Here is a 22,102-nt window from a genome sequence, read left to right on the forward strand (position 1 = left end):
ATCAGTCCCCTAGAACTTAGAACTAATTAAACCTAACTAACCTAAGGACACCACACACATCCATGCCCGAGGCAGGATTCGAACCTGCGACCGTAGCAGTCGCGCGGTTCCGGACTGAGCGCCTAGAACCGCGAGACCACCGCGGCCGACCATTCGCCATTGTCCATCAGTCCATCTATTACCTAGGAGTTTCCTTAATATCTTACGCTCTCGCTTTTCCAGCCGCTCAGCTTGACCTTGTCTATTCATGGTCAAATTTTCAGACACATACAAGCCCTCAGGTTTTACAACTGTAGTATAATGTCGTAACTTGGCCCCTATACTCATAGACCCTTTGCTATAGGTATTCTTTGTCAGTTGGTATGCCTGGTCTAACTTCCTCTTCCTGACATTAACTGCTTCTTCTTCTAATCCATTAATCCAATCTGCTGGGTAAGTTCACCTAGATACCTGAAATTCTTAACTCGTCCTATTTTTCTCAGACTGGTAATAATCCATTCAGGTCCATCACAAATGTTCGTCATATATTTTGTCTTTTGAATAGAGATTTGTTCAACTTTTTCAGCAATTTCTGACCGCCTATTAATCTTGTTAAATGCTGATTCTATGTTGTCAGCAAAATTTGCCTGGTCATCTGCAAAAGCCAAGCAGTCAATGGGCACCCCTTTGTTCTTAGGACCAAGTCTGAACCGCTCTTCATTTGTTTCTTCTTGGGCTAACGATCTCCTCCACACTCGAATGACCTTCTACAAAACGCAGTAGAAAGGGAGTGGGGACAGTCAATCTCCTTGGGATAGTCCATCTCTTTGTCTTAAGCCCATTTTGACTGTAAAGGGTTCTGAAATCTCACTCATTAATTTTCTTTTTGACACTGTGTTAGAGTTTGTTTGATTAGCTTTCTTGATGTATCATCCCAAACTCTTCCAAAATATTCATTAATGACACTCGGTCGATGGAGTCATATGCCTTCTGGAAATCAACAAAAACGACCACATAGTTATTTACCCCAGTTTTTTTTTGTACCTGATGATGTTCTTCAGGATAAAGATCCGTTCTGGGCAAGAACGGCCCTTTCGGGAACCAGCTTGATATACCCCAATCGGTTAGTCAAGGTGACCTATTTTGTTCTGTATTGATTTGGAGAGAATCTTTTATTGAGCAGATACCAATGAGATGACCCTACAGTTATTGACATTCTTTTTACCGCCTTTTTTGTGTAGAGGATCACTGTTCTCCTCACAAAGTTGGATTAGTACATCTAGAGTTTCATTATTGGCCAGCTTCAAAAGTTCCCTCCAGCTGCCTTATTAGTCTTAAAGTTGTTGATGATCTCTTCGATATCCTCTTTCCTTGGTGGAGATGGGTTGGGTAGTTTGCGCATCGGGGCACACACAGGGAATCTTTCTCACGCTTCATCACAGTTAAGTAGGTTTTCAAAATAACGCGACAGGATTGTGCAGTTTCCTATGTTGGACCGCCCGAGCTTTCCATTCTCGTTTATAAAAAAAAAGACTAGGGGCTTGGTATCCTTTCAAATTCGACTTGAACGTTTGATAAAAGTCTCTGGCATGGTTTTTCTGAAAATCCTGATCGATCTGTTCTATGTGCTGTTTCTCATACAATCACCTAGCCGTTCGTAAAGTTCTGGCTGCTTATTTTCGAACTACAGGGAATACCTCGAAATCTTCAGATCTCTTGGTCGAGTTCTACTTTTTCCAGGAATTTGTTCTTTGGGCCACCACCTCATCACAAACCTCACTCCACTATCAATGCTCTCTCATTTTAGCTGTCAAGATTGAAGTATTAGCTACTTGTTGTATCCTGGAGGCGATGTTCGTCCGTTGATGAGCTTCAAATATCAGTTGCTGATGGTATTGTTCCAATACGTTTTGATTGATTTTGAGCTTCGCCACGTCATATTTATGAACTTTATTTCCGGTTTTCACCGCGTTATTGAGAGGGATGAAATTCATTTTCATCATGGAGGGGTAATGATCTGAGTCAAACTTTCAAATTCATTGTTTCATTAACTGCTCCCCTAAACGTTACAACATGATCAATCTGTTTCTCTCCACACTTATTGCCTGGTGATCGCCAAGTCTTCTGTTTACTTGGCTTGTGTTTGTAAAATGTTGACATAATCTGAAGATTTAAGGATTGACACACATTGACGAGTCTTAAACCATTTCTGCTAGTCATACTGTGAGCAGGAAACTTTCCAGTTGTTGATCTGAATTGCGGTTCTATTCCTAGCTGAGCGGTAAAGTTGCCTAGCAGGATCTTTATACTCTTAGATGGTATTTTCTCTAACTGTTCTGCACGAAGGTCCCAGAACTGTTCAACTTTCTCAGGATTATATCAGTTGTCTTCACTGATTGGTGTACGCGCGTTCATCGGTGTGTATCCTTTGTTACCACAGCTGAGAGGTAGGATAGACAGTCTCTCAGGAGGGCTGAAGAACACGATTTCAGTATCTTTTGTGCAATAAATTTTTTTTTGATCGGCAAGGAACGTAATGTTAGCACGACCGGGACCTGTAATTTTCTGCTGCCTACGTAGATGTATATCGAAGGCACTCGCCTCTCTGGGACGCGCTCTTTCCAGTGGTAATTATAAAGGGCAGCCCACGTATCAAGCACCTTGTAGAAAACGCTACCCACACTATGTGTCACAGGAAAGTGCCGCAGTGGCGGCTGCTGAGTGGGCACCTAGTGTCAGCGGTCAGCTTTCCATTCAGTATGCAGTTTGCTCGTTACGACATCCCACTCTTTGGGTTAGGCGTTTGGAATCCCGAAGCTTAAAATTACTTCTACCTAGAGGCGAGATCCACTCCTAACGGTACATACTGTAAATAATTGGCGTTTACTGTTTATTCTGCCTTGTTCTTGCCCCCAGCAGGCGATACTGAAATCACTGATGACGTGATCGTTACTGATAAAGATATCTTTCAAACTGGCAAGCACAGGGGAGGGAATTTGAAACATTGAGAAACAGAGTGATATAATGGCCACCGGCACCTATATTAATGAGGTCAGTTGAGCTGCACATCTCCAACAACCGCGCACATCGTGCCCTAATCAGTGCTGTTCGTCAGTATCTGATATAAATGTCAAGGTCTAGTCTTCTCACTGAAAACACTATCATATGCCTCCATGTGATGGTGCTGCATAGCTGGGAGCTAGAGTGTGACTCCACCAGCGCCTTCATTCGTCGATTCGGATTGCAGCGAGACATCGTTCTTCTGTGATATAAATGGGATCTGCCGACGCTTTACTCCATACATAATCGCCACAAACGAATTAAATTACCTTAATCTCTACGTACAATTCAGTGGTTCCTTACACTTAAACAAGGAACTGGAGCACATCCCTTTCCTATCATCACAGCTCTTCCCTCAAAATTAAAAATAGCAGCATATCCCCGTTAAACAGATAATCATTTCACTTTCTAGCTATAAGTGTTTTTCTTCGTTTTTCTCAAGCAGTCGCGCAATCTTTTACTCCTGTATTCATGACTCGTTCAAGCACGTGCCTCTTTGTCTCAGTAGTCTTCTTCCGCTTCCAATTCTGCCACAGACAATGTAATTTCTCATAATTATTCTGTTATCCACAAATAAATATATTACGTCCTGTATTTTCTACGATAGTTGTTACTATTTTTATTATTTCTGTTCTCTGTTGGTGTTATGGTCTTCAGTCCAGAGACTGGTTTGATGCAGCTCTCCGTGCTACTCTATCCTGTGCAAATTTCTTCTTCATCTCCCAATACATACTGCAACCTACATCCATCTGAGTCTGCTTTGTGTATTCATCTCTTGGTCTCCCTCTACAATTTTTGCCCTCCACGCTGCCCTCCAATACTAAATTGGTGATCCCTTGATGCCTCAGAACATGTCCTACCATCCGATCCCTTCTTGTAGTCAAGTTGTGCCACAAATTTCTCTTCCCACCAATTCTATTCAATACCTCCTGTTCTCTAACTCTATGGAATACTAGTTGCAAGATGTCTTATTACAGCAGTGCCATAACGATAATAATACAAAATATCAAGAATGTCTGACGGGACGAGTACTGCCAGGACAAGTAAATAAGAGTAATGAAGTAATTATTGTTCAAATCAGACAACTGTTCAACAAGAGAACTGAAGTAATCACTTTCTATAGAAATTCAGCAGTTAATGAAATCACTCAAGGTAGGAAAATAAGCTAGAAACTCTACTTTAGGATAGAACAAATTCTGCAGCCACGTCTGTATCTATTGAGAAAGATGTAGCTAGATGTTTTGTGAAGTCGACACACGAAGTAGGTCCAGTTATTCTAGATAATGGACTGTGGTGAGAAAAGTCATGGGGCAGCGATAAGCACATTTGTAGAGAAAGCGATGGTACCACATACTCAATATGTAAAAGAATATTGCATTGGCAGATCTGTCATTTTGCAAGAATTAATAAACTTTGAACGTAGAAAGGCATTTGCAGCTAGACGCATTGGGCATTCCATTTCAGAAATCGTTAGGGAATTCAATATTCCGACATTCACAGTGTCAAGAGTGTGCCGAGAATACCACGGCATTGCCTGCAGCGCCTCTCCTGGGCTAGTCACCGTATCGATCGGAACCTAAAAGGCTGCAGAAACGTGGCCTGGTCGAATCCCGATTTCAGCTCGTAAGAGCTGATGAAAGGGTTCGGTTGTGGCGCGGACCCTACGAAGCCATGGATCCCAGATTCCACAAGGCAGTGTGCATGCTGTGCTCCATAATGGTAAGTGCAGTGTTTGCATGGTATATACCGGGTCCTTCGGTCCAGCTGAACCGATCATCTACACCTACATTTACATCCATACTCCGCAAGCCACCTGACAGTGTGTGGCGGAGGGTGCCTTGAGTACCTCTACTGGTTCTCCCTTTTATTCCAGTCTCATAATGTTCGTGGAAAGAAGGATTGTCGGTATGCCTCTGTGTGGGCTCTAATCTCTCTGATTTTATCCTCATGGTCTCTTCGCGAAATATACGTAAGAGGGAGCAATATACTGCTTGATTCCTCGGTAAAGGTATGTTATCGAAACTTCAACAAAAGCCCGTACCGAGCCACTGAGCGTCTCTCTTGCAGAGTCTTCCACAGGAGTTTATCTATCATATGCGTAACGCTTTCGCGATTTCCAAATGATCCTGTAACGAAGCGCACTGCTCTCCGTTGGATATTCTCTATCTCTTCTATCAACCCTATCTGGTACGGATCCCGCACCGGTGAGCAGTATTCAAGCAGTAGGCGAACATATGTACTGTAAGCTACATCCTTTGTTATCGGACTGCATTTACTTAGGATTTTTCCAACGAATCTCAGTCTGGCATCTGCTTTACCGACGACTAATTTTATATGGTCATTCCATTTTAAATCACTCCTAATGCCTACTCCCAGATAATTTGTCGAATTGACTGCTTCCAGTAGCTGACCTGCTATATTGTAGCTAAATGATAAAGGACCTTTGTTTCTATATATTCGCAGCACGTTACTCTTATCTACATTGAGATTGAATTGCCATTGCCTGAACCATGCGTCAATTCGTTGCACATCCTCCTGCATTTCAGTACAATTTTCCATTGTTACAACCTCTCGATATACTACGGCATAATCCTCAAAGAGCCTCAGTGAACTTCCGATGTTATCCACAAGGCCATTTCTATATATTGCGAATAGCAACGGTTCTACGACACTCCCCTGCGGCACACCTGAAATTACTCTTACTTCGGAAGACTTCTCTCCGTTGAGAATGATATGCTGCGTTCTGTTATCTAGGAACTCATCAATCCAATTACACAATTGGTCTGATAGTCCACATGCTCTTACTTTGTTCATTAAACGACTGTGGGGAACTGTATGAAACACCTTGCGGATGTCAAGAAACACGGCATCTACCTGAGAACCCGTGTCTATGGCTCTCTGAGTCTCACTGACTAGAAGTGATTACGTTCGGCTATTTAGAGACGATTTGCAACAAACAACGATGGGATAGTTAAGGATTACTATGGGCAATGTCACTGGGCCACAAATCTTTGCAACTATTTTGAACCGGCGGGATCAGGGATTTTCTCTGCCTCGTAATGACAGGGTGTTGTGTGCTGTCCTTAGGTTAGTTAGGTTTAAGTAGTTCTAAGTTCTAGGGGACTGATGACCATGGATGTTAAGTTCCATAGTGCTCAGAGCCATTTGAACCATTTGAAGCCAACTATTTTGAATAACATTTTGGAGAACTCGAGCGAATGATTTGGCCACCCAGATCACCAGATGTGAATCCTGTCAGACATTTATGGGACATAATCGGGAGGTCAGTTCATGCACAAAATCCTGCACTGGCAACAGTTTCACAATTATGAATATCTGTAGTGACAGTATGGCTCGTTATTTATGCAGAGGACTTCGAACGACATGTTGAGTCCAAGCCACTTCGAACTACTGCATTTTTTCTTTATTTGAGTCATCAGTCTTCTGGCTAATTTTGCTACCCGCCACGACGTCCGCTTCTGCGCCAACTTCTGCATATCAGAGTAGCACATGCAACCTACGTCCTCAATTATTTGCAGGATGCATTCCAACCTCTGTTTTCCTTCACAGATTTTACCCTCTCCATTTCCCTCTAGTAGCATGGAAGTTATTCCGTAACGTCTTAAATTATGTCCTACCATCCTGTTCCTTTTTCTTATCACTGTTTTCTTTATATTCCTTTCCTCGACGATTCTGCGGAGAACCTCCTTTTTCTTATCTTAACAGTCCATCTCATTTACAACACTCGTCTGTAGCACAACATTTGAATTCCTGCGAGTCTCTTCTTTTACTATTTTCCCACAATCTATTTTTCACTGCCGAAAAGCGCTGTTTTCTTAACGTTCATTCTCAGAGATTTCTTCCTCAAATGGGGGTTTGCGTTTTACAGCAGTAGATTTTTCTTTTCCAGGAATGCCCTTTTAGCCAGTGCTAGTCTGCTTTATATGTGCTCTTTGCTCCATCCTTCATGGATAACTTTGTTGCATGGGTAGCAGAATTCTTTAACTTCATTTACATGTTGTCCTCCAATTATAGCGCTAAGTTTCTCGTTGTTCTCATTTCTGCTGCTCCTCATTACTTTCGTCTTTTTAAGAGATACCCTCGATCCATATCCTGTACTCATTGCTGTTGATTCCATTCAGCAGATTCTGCAATCCTTCATTGCTTTCATCCACGAATCTTATCTTTGACATATTTTCACCTTGAATTATAATCCCACCTTCGAATCTTCCTTTTATTTCCATCACTGCTTCTTCGTTGTATACATTGAACAGTAACGGTAGGAGACTACATTCTTGTCTTACATCTGTTTTAATCCGAGCACCACATTCTGGGTCCTCCACTCTTATTGTTCCCTCTTGGCTCGTGTGTATTACGTGTCGTCCACTATAGAACGTCGGTACTTTTTCAAAATTTGTATCATCTTTCACCGTTTTACATTGTCGAACGCTTTTTAGAGACCGACAAATCCTATGAACGTGTCTTTATTTTTTGGTAGTCGTGCTTGAATTATCAACAGCAACATCAGAAATGCCTCTCTCAAGCAAAACTGATTTTTATGTGACACATCCCCAGTTTTCGTTTCCTTTCTTCTGTATTTTATTCTTGTCACCAACTTACACCCATGAGCCGTTCAGCTGGTTGCGCCATGATTCTCCTACCTGTCACCTCTTGCAATCTTCGGAGTTGTGTGATTTTCCCGAAAACCAGATGGTATATCACCAGACTTACACATTCTACACATCAACGTGAATAGTCTTTTGTTGGCACTCCCGAAAGTGATTTTAGATATTCTGATGGAATGTTATCTATTTCTTCTGCCTTATTCAATCTTATGTTTGGCAAACCTCTTTCAAATTCTGATTCTAATACTGGATCCAGCATCTCTACTATATTGACTCATGTTTACTCTCCTGCCAAGTCATCAGACAAGCCTTCCATCTCATAGAGGCCTTCAATGTATCCTTTCCACGTCTCCGCTCCCTCCTCAAAAATGGCTCTGAGCACTATGGGACATAACTTCTGTGGTCATCAGTCCCCTAGAACTTCTCTAACTAACCTAAGGACATCACACACATCCATGCCCGAGGCAGGATTCGAACCTGCTACCGTAGCGGTCTCGCGGTTCCACACAGTAGCGCCTAGAACCGCTCGGCCACCCCGACTGGCGCTCCCTCCTCTGCACGTATCAGTAGAATTCCCATTGCCCACTTAATGTTACCGCCGTCGCTTTTAATTCCACTGTTGTTCTGACTATTCTGTAACCTGGGTCAGTCCTTCTGGCAATAACTTCTTCACATTTTTATGCAGACATTTTGCCCTAGCTTCCCTGCACTTCCTGCCTCTATCCAATGTGACTCGTATTTCTGTATGCTTGAATTTTCCTACACATGTTTGTACTTCCTTCTTTCAGCGATCAACTGAAGCGTTTCTTCTGTTACCCATAACTACTTCTTAGTTCCCTTCTTCGCAGCTAGGTTTTTCTTTCGAACTTCAGTCATTGCTTTTTTAAGAGTTTTACGTTCATCTTCAGCTGAACTGTCTACTGAGCTATTTATTATCGTAGTACGTAGAGACTCTGAGAACTTCCATAGTATCTTATCATTCGTTAGCACTTCCGTGTGCTGCTTCCTTGCGTATTGCTCCCTGACTAGTCTCTTAAACTTCAGGCTACTCTTCATCACTAATAAACTGTGATTTGATTTTTATATCTGCTCCTCCTTATGCTTTAAAATCCGTTATGAGATTTCGGAGCCGGCCTGGCCGTGGTGTAATCTAACTGTAATCTTCCCATATCTCCTGGTCTTTTTCAGTATACTTTCTCCTCTTGTGATTTTTGAACAGAGTATTCACTATTACTAGCTGAAATTTATTGCAGAACTCTGTTGGTCTTCCACCTCTCACAATCTCAGTACGCCGGGCAGGTGGTGGCCCAAGACGATATTTTTGTTATCTCACTGTAATTCGCCTTATAAGCATTTTAATCCATGCCTTCATTCACATCTCATAAACGGTCCCTTATCAGAGGTTAATTTTAATGTAATGTCACAATGAGAAACAATAATAATCGATGACAATGCACAATAGAGCAATCTAAAATCCTCTGGTAATGTAGTGTTTACTATGCAAGAAAACAGCAGTGACTCTCTAATCAGTGTGTGTTGTAGGCTCTTTTAACGTCACTTATTTTCACAATGAACGGCAGCTACGATGCATATTGGATTAAAGATGATGTTTTACCATGGATACAATTTAAAATTTAAAATTGTAAGTCTAATTGTGTCAGGAAGAAAAAACATTCCACTACCTCACTTACTGACTTTTCCACTTAATTGCCGATGCTTGCCCAATATCGTCATGGCGTCTAATGCAAGTTCTAACAATGATGAATTTGCTCTTCATAACAGATGTGGAAGCAACACCTTTTTTCTCTTATTGGATATTAGAGAAAATTTTGCTGTAATCGAGGTACATAAGTTTTATGAATCCCATTATCATTGATCTGCTCTGTAAATTATTTTGTAATTGATCTGTTACACTATCTTCACTTATATAGCCATTTCGTTCCATCACATGATTAAAATCCAATTCATTCAATTTTCTTTCTATGTGTTTGGTGCAAAATGTGGTGAATATCTGATAAATTATGATGAGGAGGTTGATACGTATTACGTTTTTGTGTCAGTTCCTCCCCTGTACTGATGTGTAAATACATTTTACTACTTTCGTTGTGGTGCCATGCTTATAACATTTTCTTAATATTGTTAATTCCTGTGCAGGCATCAGTCTTACATGGTCACACCTGAGGCAGGTTCTGAATAAGTGTTCGTCTTCCACACATCCATAACGTCCCACTCGTTTTCTAATCGATTTTCACTATATGTGCTGATTGAACTTGAAAGAGATTTTCGATATGTTTTCTTCACATTTTTATATTTAAAGTAATTTGTAATTATGAAATGTTTCGAAACATGGGTAGTAAATACGTGTTGTGATCGGCTGTGGATCATCGAGGACAAAAACTGTGTTTCATTTAGTTTTAATAATTTTCATAATCGTTCAGTAAAGCACCATCGTTCTTCCACCAATAGAATTATATGAGTGAAGATTCTGACGCTGTATGTAAGTTAGAGAATTCAGTTCGATTCCTGCGGAGGGGCGCATGAAAACGACGCATCTGTAAGAGGCTTAACTACGAGACGTAATTTCGCTGAAACATCTGCTGTTGAAATGGGATTACATACATCTAGAGCAAATCCTCGTATTACTTATGACTATCTGTGCCGGAATGAACGTGAAAGACCATTCGTCAGGATTAACAAATACTCAAACTGAAAGCAGTATTACCACATATTTATTGACTATACATACTCTCCTGTCTTTAATCTCATTTTAGTAACACACACACTCCAGGTGCTAGACAGAGAAACTATTACTAGACGTGACTATGTATTTACGATGTCGTATAGACGATCGTAATGGATTGCATTGTACTTACAAACTGATTCCATTAGTGAGGTGCTCCCCTATATCTAACCATCGTTATAAAGCCTTTTCGTAGCTTGCCTTACAGTTTGCATAGTGCACAAGTTATACATAGTAAAAATCAATGAATTCAAAGCAATCTACCTGACTTCATTTTACTCAATAGAACTTAGAATATCACCATCTTCATTGACACACATAATTTAGATACCTCGTCTTACAAGAACATGGCCAAATACAATATTCTTGCAGATGTAGTAAAATCATTTGCATGATAGACATTTGTGAAGATCGTTCCAATGCTAATAACTGTCACCACCGTTATCTCATAGCGCACTGGTTACATTGTAGAGGAACTAAGACTGTAACCATCTCCTTTTCCGTTGTTACAGGATGGCTCCCTGCTGAACACCTACTGATCATCCCGTTTAGTCCTCAGAAAACATAGTTAATATACTGAAAACTTGTTGCTCCTTCTCATACTATTTCAATAAAAATGAATCAACAAATGATAGTCAAACAGTAATGGTAATGATATAAATAATAATAACAATCACAGTAGAAACACTACATGGCAAGCACCCGTATCATCTAACACAGCCACACATCGATCAAGACGCATCCAACACATGGCTAAGAAATGGCAATATATACAGTGAGACGGAAGGATTCATGATTTCAATACAGGATCCAACAATAAACACCAGATATTACAGCGAGCATATTATTAAAGATCCCAATACCTCGCCAGATAAATGCAGACTTTGTAAACAACAAATAGAAACAGTAGATCACATCACAAGCGGATGTACAATATTAGCAAATACAGAATACCCCAGAAGACATGACAATGTAGCAAAAATAATTCACCAACAACTTGCCATACAATATAAACTAATAAAACAACACGTTCCCACATACAAGTATGTACTACAAAATGTACTGGAGAGTGATGAATACAAATTATACTGGAACAAAACCATTATAACAGATAAAACAACACCACATAACAAACCTGACATCATACTCACCAATAAAAAGAAGAAATTAACACAACTAATCGAAATATCCATACACAATACAACAAATATACAGAAAAAAACAGGAGAAAAAATTGAAAAATACATCCAACTGGCTGAGGAAGTCAAGGACATGTGGCATCAGGATAAAGTTGACATTAAACCAATTATGCTATCAACTACAGGAGTCATACCACACAATGTCCACCAGTACATCAATGCAGTACAGCTACATCCTAACTTATATATACAACTACAGAAATCCGTAATTATTGATACATGTTCAATTACCCGAAAGTTTCTAAATGCAATATAACAAATACTGTACAGTTAAAAGGAAGTGACGCTTGATCAAGGTCCACGTCACTTTCCATTATTAACCAGACTTAATGTCTGAGAAAGTAAAGAAATAATAATAATAATAATAATAATAATAGGGAGTATGGGAAGTAGGCAGATAGTTTGGAGTAGTTAGGTGAATCAACATAATTCTAGCACAAATAATTTCTTTCGTTTGGCACTGTGCAGAATAACAGAATTTTTCAAGACAGATTTTCTTGAAAACTAGACCTCAACATCTAATAAGAGCACATTTCAGTGCATTTGTTATACCATATTTGTGAAATTAATAAGCACTAAAAGCGTAGGAATGATTAGCAAAAGTAATAAAAATAACTTCAACTTTAGCACAATCGAAAACAAAAATATCGGAAGTAATTAGGTTCACAGGCGCTGGTATAACAAGCCCTCTATAGTCTTTCAATAGTAATAACAATTAGTCAGGTTTACAAATGGTGCACATCTATAACAGAGAGAAAAAATCGCAACTAACATGAGCATTTACATCATTGCGAAACCAATTTAATAACTAATAAAATTTGGCTATATAAACTCTTGGTATCCGTCAACTATAGTTAATTAGCAACCCAAAGCTAAATATATACCAGATATACTCTGAAGACGTCTTAAAAATCTTACAGTAGAATATTAATAAGTGATTGTTGTGTTCAAGTTCTGCTGAAACTATGTTCTGACTTAGCATTCCCTGAATTGTCACAAGAATATAATAAATCGATAGTTATAAAAGGGTCCCAGTAGAGGTAAAAATAGAAAAAAATACATTAAACACGTTAATTAACAGTTAACAACTGACGCTGAGGAAGATAAGGGGTATACTGCTGATGTCAGCAGCTGTCATCATTGACACTAAAATTTAGGTGATACTGATAAACACACAAATTAAATATTAACAAAAAAAAGCAAAAAAGGTAAATTTCCAGTGCGAAGTTTCACATGAGATTCAAAGCAACGACAGCAACAAATTTAACATGAAGTTCACACCGAATATTTCCACCGTGATCGCTCTGCAGCAGCTGGTTCATAGCCACCGACGTCGTATGTCGAACATAATCCTCTCAGGCTAACTTCCTCCCCCAGGTGCTTCACCGAGTTCATGATCAGGCCTGTATTCAAGGAGCACACCAATATGAAATGGAGAAAACAAAGGAGAAAATTCTAGAATTATGCGTTTGTCTACCCAAGAAGTTGGACGTATCAGATCTTGAAATGCTGTTGTTGAATGACTCTGTCTAAAGTAAAAGGGAATCTATAATACGGGAGTCAGTCTTTCCCATAGCCAGAATGTCATTCTGTTACAGATAAATATCATACGGGAGTGTTAATAGATCCAGTAGTCTGGTGCTTTCTCACTTTTTTCCATGTTTACCTATTTACGTAATATGATCTCTTACATCGGACACACGTTTCACCTATAGAGTACTTTATGTTCCTCATAGTTACTTAGAAAACAACAATTTTAAGTGACAAATAGTATTAAAAGGAGCTGAATGTCTGCATTGACAATGTGGGTAAATAATTCTGAATACGAGCAAATAAAATTAATACTGATAGTACTTGTACTACTGCTGCTGCTGCCGTTAACAGTGATAATAGTGTTGATGAACATGACAGTAACATAGAATAACCGAATATTATAGCTTCGTTTCGTCTTTAGTGAAATAATGTCAAATGTTTTAATTAAATACAGGCATAACAGTGAACTCTTTTATGCTCAGGCAGTTTGTACTTCTTGGTTAAGTTGCTCATTCTGGATTACGACAAGATATCGTTTTCTTGGTATGGTAACTGAGCTCCATCAGGGAGGATTGGAGGAACTGTTCCACGGTGATATTAACTGATCTTCCGGTGCGAGATGAGGATCACTTGTGGCGTATTAAAATTTACATTAAGACACAGGTTTTGTACCCACCGTGATTTTCAAGGGAAGTAATTGTTCATACCAGAAATGGCGGGAGAGCTGTTTCTAATGCTGACACATTTACATAGTCACTGGTCAGCATAATACACAATGTGAAATTATTGCTTCCCCTTTTGAAACACGTCTTCAGCACCTACCTGAACACTCTTCATTGTGGGACGGAATATCAGAAAACACCAAAGAAATTTATGATATCATTGCTCAATGAGCGATATTAACATGGATCTCTCTCCTGTTGATTGCTTTCCAAGTATCATGTGTGAAACGAACAACAAAACGTATCTGTTTTTCGTTGTCCAGAGTCATATGTTTATTGGTAAATGTTGATTTCCCACTTGATTAGTCGCAAAAGAGCATTCAATTATGTTGCGGTAATCATTATTCCACGTTGCCATTGTCGCTATAGCAGCCTTCACCCAGAAGATTGGGTGATCAAGTTCTTCATGCCACATTTGAAAGGTCCTTCGCATCTGCATAACTACTGATCCTATTGCATCACTAATTCAACGTGCATCATTTGAAATGTCATAATGAATTGAGGCCTTCGTCTCCCTGTACAGTTTTTACCCCCATGGTGTCCTACGGAAATGTCATCCACCTGCAGTAATCAGCCAGATCAAATAGTATGGCAACGGAAGCTGGAAGCATATTCGGCGAAGGCCTAATTTGATACGTAAGAGAAATAAATTTCAGGTTTTTAGTTGCAAAGCATTCCAATTGTCGTATGTTTTAAGCTGTAGGAGGGACAGTGCAGTCAACAAAAACCACGCCATTGAGTTGTGAGTTATCGGCATGTGTGCAAGTGGAAAAAGCAGATTTCGATTTATAGCTGTGTCATCGCCATATCGACTCCAAGAACACTGGGTGTTAAATAAACGACCCATCTGCAACATATAGACACCTGCTTACAAACACAAGAAACAGCAAATCAAAGCTGCCACGAACACTGATTTTCTACTTTCCATGCGTGATTTAAAACTGATCTTCAATCATGTTGTTCTTGTCGTCTTCAGTCCACAGCCTGGTTTGATGCAGTTCTCCGTTCAACTCTATCCTGTGCGAGCCTCTTCATCTCCGAATAACCACTGCAACCTACATCCTTCGGAATCTGCTTAGTGTATTCATCTATTGTTCTCCCTGTACTATTTTTTCCCTCCATGCTTCCCTCCAATACTAAACTGGTGATCCTTGATGTCTCAGAAAGAGTCTTACTAACCGATCCCTTCTTCTAGATAAGTTGTGCCTTTTCTCCCCAATTCTATTCAGTACCTCCTACATCTACATATACATCTGCGTGGTTACTTTGCTATTCACAATAAAATGACTGGCAGACGATTCAATGAACCACCTTCAAGCTGTCTCTCTACCGATCCACTCCCGAACGGCGCGCGGGCAAAACGAGCACTTAAATTTTTCTGTGCGTGCACTGATTTCTTTTATTTCATCGTGGTGATCGTTTCTCCCTATGTAGCTGGTGCTAAAGGAAATTTGTCGCAATCAGAGGAGATAACTGATGATTGAAATTTCATGAGATCCCGTCGCAACGAAAAACGCCTTTGTTTTAATGATTGCCGCTCAAATTTACGTATCACATCTGTGGCACTGTCTCCCCTATTACGCCATAATACAAAACGATCTGCTCTTCTTTGAACTTTTTCAGTGTCATGAGTCAGTCCCACCTGATGCGGATCCCACACCGCACAGCAGTGCTGCAGAATAGGGCGGACAAGCGTCGTGTAAGCAGTCTCTTTTGTAGACCTATTACACCTTCTAAGTGTTCTGCCTACGAATAGCAGTCTTTGGTTTGCTCTAGCCACAACATTATCCATGTGATCGTTCGAATTTAGGTTAATTGTGATTGTAATTCCTAAGAATTTAACTGAATTTACAGACTTCAGATTTGTGTGACTTACCACGTAATTGAAATTTGGCGGATTTTTTATGGTAATCATGTGGATAGCTTAAAACTTCTCTTTGTTCAGGGTCAATTGCTACTTTTCGCACAATACAGATATCTTATCTAAATCATTTTGAAATGTCTTTTGGTCATCTTATGACTCAACAAGACGGTAAATGACAGCATCATCTGCAAACAATCCAAGACGGCTACTGAGATTGTCTCCTATGTCATTAACATAGATCAGGAACAATAGAGGGCCTACAACACTCTCTTGGGGAACGGCGGATATAACTTCCGTTTTACTCAGTGACTTTCCGTCTATTACTACGAACTGTGGCCTTTCTGACAGGAAATCACGAATCCAGTCGCACAACTGAGGCGATATTCCATTGGAACATCGTTAGGTTAGAAGACGCTTGTGAGGAACGGTGTGGAAATCCTTCCGGAAATCAGTTTATGGAATCAATTTGACGTCCCCTGTCGATAGCACTCATTACTTCATGAGTATAAAAAGCTAGTTGTGATTCGCAAGAACGTTATTTTCTGAATCCGTGGTTACTATGTGACAATAAATCGTTTTTACTTTGAGGTTATTCATAGTGTTCCAGAAACCTACCGCAAACCGATTTTAGTGATGTGGGTCTTTAATTAAGCAGATTACTCCTGCTTCCCTTTTTGGGTAGTAGTGTGATTTTAGCCACACTCCACTCTGTAGGTAAGGATCTTTCTGTGAGCGAGCGGTTCTATTTTTTTATTAAAATTGCAAAATATGGAGTTACTGTGTCAGCATACGCTGAAAGGAATCTGATTGGTATACAATCTGGACCGGAGCCCTTGCCTTTACTAAGTGAGTAAGCTGCTTTGCTACACCGAGGATCTCTTTCTATGTTTCTCATCTTGGCAGTTGTTCTTGAATGGAATTCAGGAATATTTACATCGCCTTGTTTGGTAAAGGAGTTTCGCAAACCCATGTTACTACCGCTGTTCCAGTGGCACTGCCATCAGTGACTTCGCCATTGTCATCGCGCAGTTAAGGTGTTGATTGCGTCTTTCCACTGTTGTGCTTTATGTATGACCTGAATCTCTTTGGGTTTTCTGCCAGGTTCGGAGACAAAGTTTCGATGTGGAAATTAATAAAAGCATCTCCCATTGAAGTACGCACTGTATTTCGGACTTCTGCAAACGTCTGCCCGTCTTGGGATTAGCGTTCTTTTAAAATGCCTTTTTCGTAGCTTCTGCAACAGTGATTGGACATATTTTGTGTGCCATAGGAGATCAGTACCATCACTTATTAATTTATGTGGTATATATATCTCAATGGCCGTACGTACTATCTCTTTGGAGTTATTCCACATTTTTCCTACGCTTACATGATCAGATCGGCAGGAGTGAAGACTGCCTCTTGAAAAAGCGTTAAGACCATTTTTATCTGATTTTTTAATTAGATTTACTCATTAGTTACGTGATCTACCAATTTAATCTTCAGCGTTCTTCTGTAGCATCACATTTCGAAAGCTTCTATTCACTTCTTGTCTACTCTGTTTATCGCCCATGTTTAATTTATATACAAGACTACTTTCGGAAAAGACTTCCTGACACTTAAATCTAAGCGTGAAGTTAACAAATTTCTCTTTTTAAGAAACGCTTTCCTTGCCATAGCCATTCTGGATTTTATATCCTCTCCAGTTCGACCATCATCAGTTATTTTGCTCCCCAAATAGTCTCATTGCCTACTCTAATTTCCTCAGTATCACCTCATTTAATTCGACTACATTCCACTATCTTTCATTCCGTTCAACTGGTTTCCAGGTCCTTTTCTGTGTCTGACAGAATTACAACGCAATCTGCAGAATTCAAAGTTTTTATTTCTTCTCGATGGATTTTAATTCCAGCTCCCAACTTATGTTTTGTTTCCTTTACTGCTTGCTCAATATACAGGTTGAATAACATTGGAGATAGGATACAATGCTTCCTCACTCCACTCTCAAGAACTGCTTCTCTTTCATACCGCTCGACTCTTGTAACTTCCAACTGGTTTCCGTACAGATTGTCAATTGTTTTCCGATCTCCTGTATTTTACACTTGTCCTCTTCAGGATTTGAAAGCGAGTATTCCAGTCAACATTGTCAAAAGCTTTCTGTAAGTCTACAAATTCTAGATAAGTACGTTTGCCTTTCCTTAGCCTATCTTCTAAGATAAGTCTTAGATTATGTATTGCCTCGCGTGGTCCAATATCTCTACGGAATCCTAACTGATCTTCTCCTGACAGTAAAGCTACATCTACACCAAGGCGATTGAAGCACATGAAGCTTCTTTATTCGTTAGGACAGGTAAGCAAGTACAAAAATTTTCAGGGAAATTCTGAAATAAAGAAATACAAGTTACTTAGGAAAGATATATATTGGGAGCGCATGGAAGGTAAGGCGAAATGGCTACATGAAAAGTGTGAAGGTGCCGAAAAAGAAATAATCATTGGAAGGACAGGCTCAACCTACAGAAAACTTAATCTTTGGTGAATTGAAAGCAAGGGCAGTAACAGAGCTTCACTGTTAAATGCAGAGGAGAGAGCGGATAGGTGAAAATCCTACACTGACGGCACCTGTAGTAGGTAGCGCATGTATGAACACCATGGGTATACATTTATAAAGAAAAAGAACAGGAAAACACAAACAGTACATATGTACAAAGACAAAACCACTACTTAACTTAATGGTGTACGCTCCACCTCACACTGCCCTATGTTCGATGGGCCATGACCCGCCATAAACTGCAGCTGCAGTTTTCTTTTTCGTTTGTAAGTGTATAGCTATGGTGCTCTTTTAATCATTGACAAAAGTCTTCTTAGGCACTTGTGGCTTTTATTGTTGTTCTGAATAAGGTGTAGTTACCTACGTCGAAATCTTGGTTAACACTTAAAACTAGGTTCTTTTTTCGCAATCGAGGCGGGTTTTTTGTTTTCTAATATATTAACCAACGATTTGCTGACGCACTGCGATGTTGAAGGTTCTACAGACGAATGTTGAAAATTAGGTGGACTGATAAGGTAATACGCTAGGGGATTCTCCGGAGAATCGATGATGAAATGGTACTAGAGGCAGCTGTAGAGGGTAGTACGAGTAGATGATGACAAAGGTTGGAATAAATGCAAAAAATAATTGAGGAATTAGGTTGCAAGAGCTACCTGGAGATGAAAAGTTGGCACACCAGAGGGATTCGTGGTGGGCAGCATCAAACCAGGCAAACACATCACTAAAAAAAGCTGTATGATTCACACGGATGGTTTCCATTCAATTATCATTCAGTAATTACCTGAAGTTTAGGGAATGATGACTATCAGCTCGGCTCCTGATTACGCTCCTGCAAACCCTTGTTATCTTACCTGAGTCATATTACATACCTTACCATTACTATCTACGATGAAACCGAACTACATCAACAGAATTTATTTCTGAACATGTTCAAGAATATTTTATTGATATTTTGAGATAAGGTTCCCACGGTCTTTCGTGACTCGTTATAGCGAAATAAAGCAACAATCTTTTATTCGAACTATACCGCAGGAGAAGGCAGGGAAAAAGACTGTACTATGCTATTATCGAAAAGTACAATGAAAAAAAACGGAGTAAAGGAAGAACCCTCATACGAAACAGTCCGAACACAGCAGTATTTAATGCAAGCCTGAGGGCGAACAATTCACATTTGCACTGCTATGCAGGTATTTTCATTGTAGTTCGGATACAAAGGGAAAATAAGTAATAAATCAAATGGAATGCAACTTTTCTATAATGAATCGCTTGAGACCATAGTTCCTCATACGAAAATATTGCGAAAATATTACAGAATAATATTGAAAATAGCTTTGTATCTATTTGAGTCGTATTTTGAGAGATAACCAGTATGCTGTTGGCGTTAGAGCTTACGAATACGCGTTCACACTTGCTGTGCGTTGTTACATAAATATTGCAAGATTTGCACCTGTAACATTAAGCTTATTTAGACAAGCTAATCGGCCGCCCCATACTGTTACGAGGTAGGACGAATTTTTTGTGTGGTTGAACGCTAATGCGCCCAAGTTTCAGGGCACGACGCGGCAGTTCCGGTTTCCGGCTGGGTCATAGGCACGAGTGAGACCAACACAAAGACTAGTTGCGTCGCTGGAATAGAGAAAACCACGGAACGAGAATTTGGACGACCGTTAGTCCCATGGCCTTTGTGCAAGAGATGCTCCAAGAAATGGCACAGTATCAGAGAAACTTAAAGATGGCTAAGTCACAGTTCTTTGAGATTCGACAATAACTCACAGTTAAATATTAGTGCAGATCTGAATACATCTACAATCTCAGAAAACTGGGGCACATCCTGTGACACAACAATATCTGAATATCTTTAACAGTACAGAAATTATTAATTCTCATTTAATCAACGTTTTCACACTTAACCTCTGAACTAACAAGTCTTAATTGCTTCATGCGACTTCCGCAAACAATATCTCTGATGATAGCATTGCACTACAGATATTATCACTGAAAGCTACGTATCTGTATCTGTTTCATTTCTTGGTTTATTACGCCTTTTATATCTTTTTTATTATGCACATATTTGTCAGAACGTCATATTCTCCACATGTGCACAACTAATAACCAATCAAACTTGTGTAGTTATTTAATGAACAGTTTACTACACTCCTGGAAATTGAAATAAGAACACCGTGAATTCATTGTCCCAGGAAGGGGAAACTTTATTGACACATTCCTGGGGTCAGATACATCACATGATCACACTGACAGAACCACAGGCACATAGACACAGGCAACAGAGCATGCACAATGTCGGCACTAGTACAGTGTATATCCACCTTTCGCAGCAATGCAGGCTGCTATTCTCCCATGGAGACGATCGTAGAGATGCTGGATGTAGTCCTGTGGAACGGCTTGCCATGCCATTTCCACCTGGCGCCTCAGTTGGACCAGCGTTCGTGCTGGACGTGCAGACCGCGTGAGACGACGCTTCATCCAGTCCCAAACATGCTCAATGGGGGACAGATCCGGAGATCTTGCTGGCCAGGGTAGTTGACTTACACCTTCTAGAGCACGTTGGGTGGCACGGGATACATGCGGACGTGCATTGTCCTGTTGGAACAGCAAGTTCCCTTGCCGGTCTAGGAATGGTAGAACGATGGGTTAGATGACGGTTTGGATGTACCGTGCACTATTCAGTGTCCCCTCGACGATCACCAGTGGTGTACGGCCAGTGTAGGAGATCGCTCCCCACACCATGATGCCGGGTGTTGGCCCTGTGTGCCTCGGTCGTATGCAGTCCTGATTGTGGCGCTCACCTGCACGGCGCCAAACACGCATACGACCATCATTGGCACCAAGGCAGAAGCGAATCTCATCGCTGAAGACGGCACGTCTCCATTCGTCCCTCCATTCACGCCTGTCGCGACACCACTGGAGGCGGGCTGCACGATGTTGGGGCGTGAGCGGAAGACGGCCTAACGGTGTGCGGGACCGTAGCCCAGCTTCATGGAGACGGTTGCGAATGGTCCTCGCCGATACCCCAGGAGCAACAGTGTCCCTAATTTGCTGGGAAGTGGCGGTGCGGTCCCCTACGGCACTGCGTAGGATCCTACGGTCTTGGCGTGCATCCGTGCGTCGCTGCGGTCCGGTCCCAGGTCGACGGGCACGTGCACCTTCCGCCGACCACTGGCGACAACATCGATGTACTGTGGAGACCTCACGCCCCACGTGTTGAGCAATTCGGCGGTACGTCCACCCGGCCTCCCGCATGCCCACTATACGCCCTCGCTCAAAGTCCGTCAACTGCACATACGGTTCACGTCCACGCTGTCGGGGCATGCTACCAGTGTTAAAGACTGCGATGGAGCTCCGTATGCCACGGAAAACTGGCTGACACTGACGGCGGCGGTGCAAAAATGCTGCGCAGCTAGCGCCATTCGACGGCCAACACCGCGGTTCCTGGTGTGTCCGCTGTGCCGTGCGTGTGGTCATTGCTTGTACAGCCCACTCGCAGTGTCCGGAGCAAGTATGGTTGGTCTGACACACCGGTGTCAATGTGTTCTTTTTTCCATTTCCAGGAGTGTATTTTTCCTGTACGTGTCTTTAAATGTCTATTGCAAGTGCTATTAAATAACTGTGCTAATTTGAAAGTGGTCTGTCGCATGTGTTGGTGGAAACTGAAAATGAAAAGAGATGCAAAAGACATAATTAATGTAAATTATGTGAATATGACAGTATGTATACAACATTTCTTGATTTAAATGTTGTGGTGATATATTAGTTTAGTGCAGGAAAGTAGTATAGATGAATCAAACCGTGTCTATAGATCTTAAGGGAAATGTATTGTTGGTAGGGACGGCCT

Source organism: Schistocerca americana, chromosome 4 (genome assembly GCF_021461395.2).
Source record: "Schistocerca americana isolate TAMUIC-IGC-003095 chromosome 4, iqSchAmer2.1, whole genome shotgun sequence".
In the NCBI taxonomy this organism is placed as follows: Eukaryota; Metazoa; Arthropoda; class Insecta; order Orthoptera; family Acrididae; genus Schistocerca; species Schistocerca americana.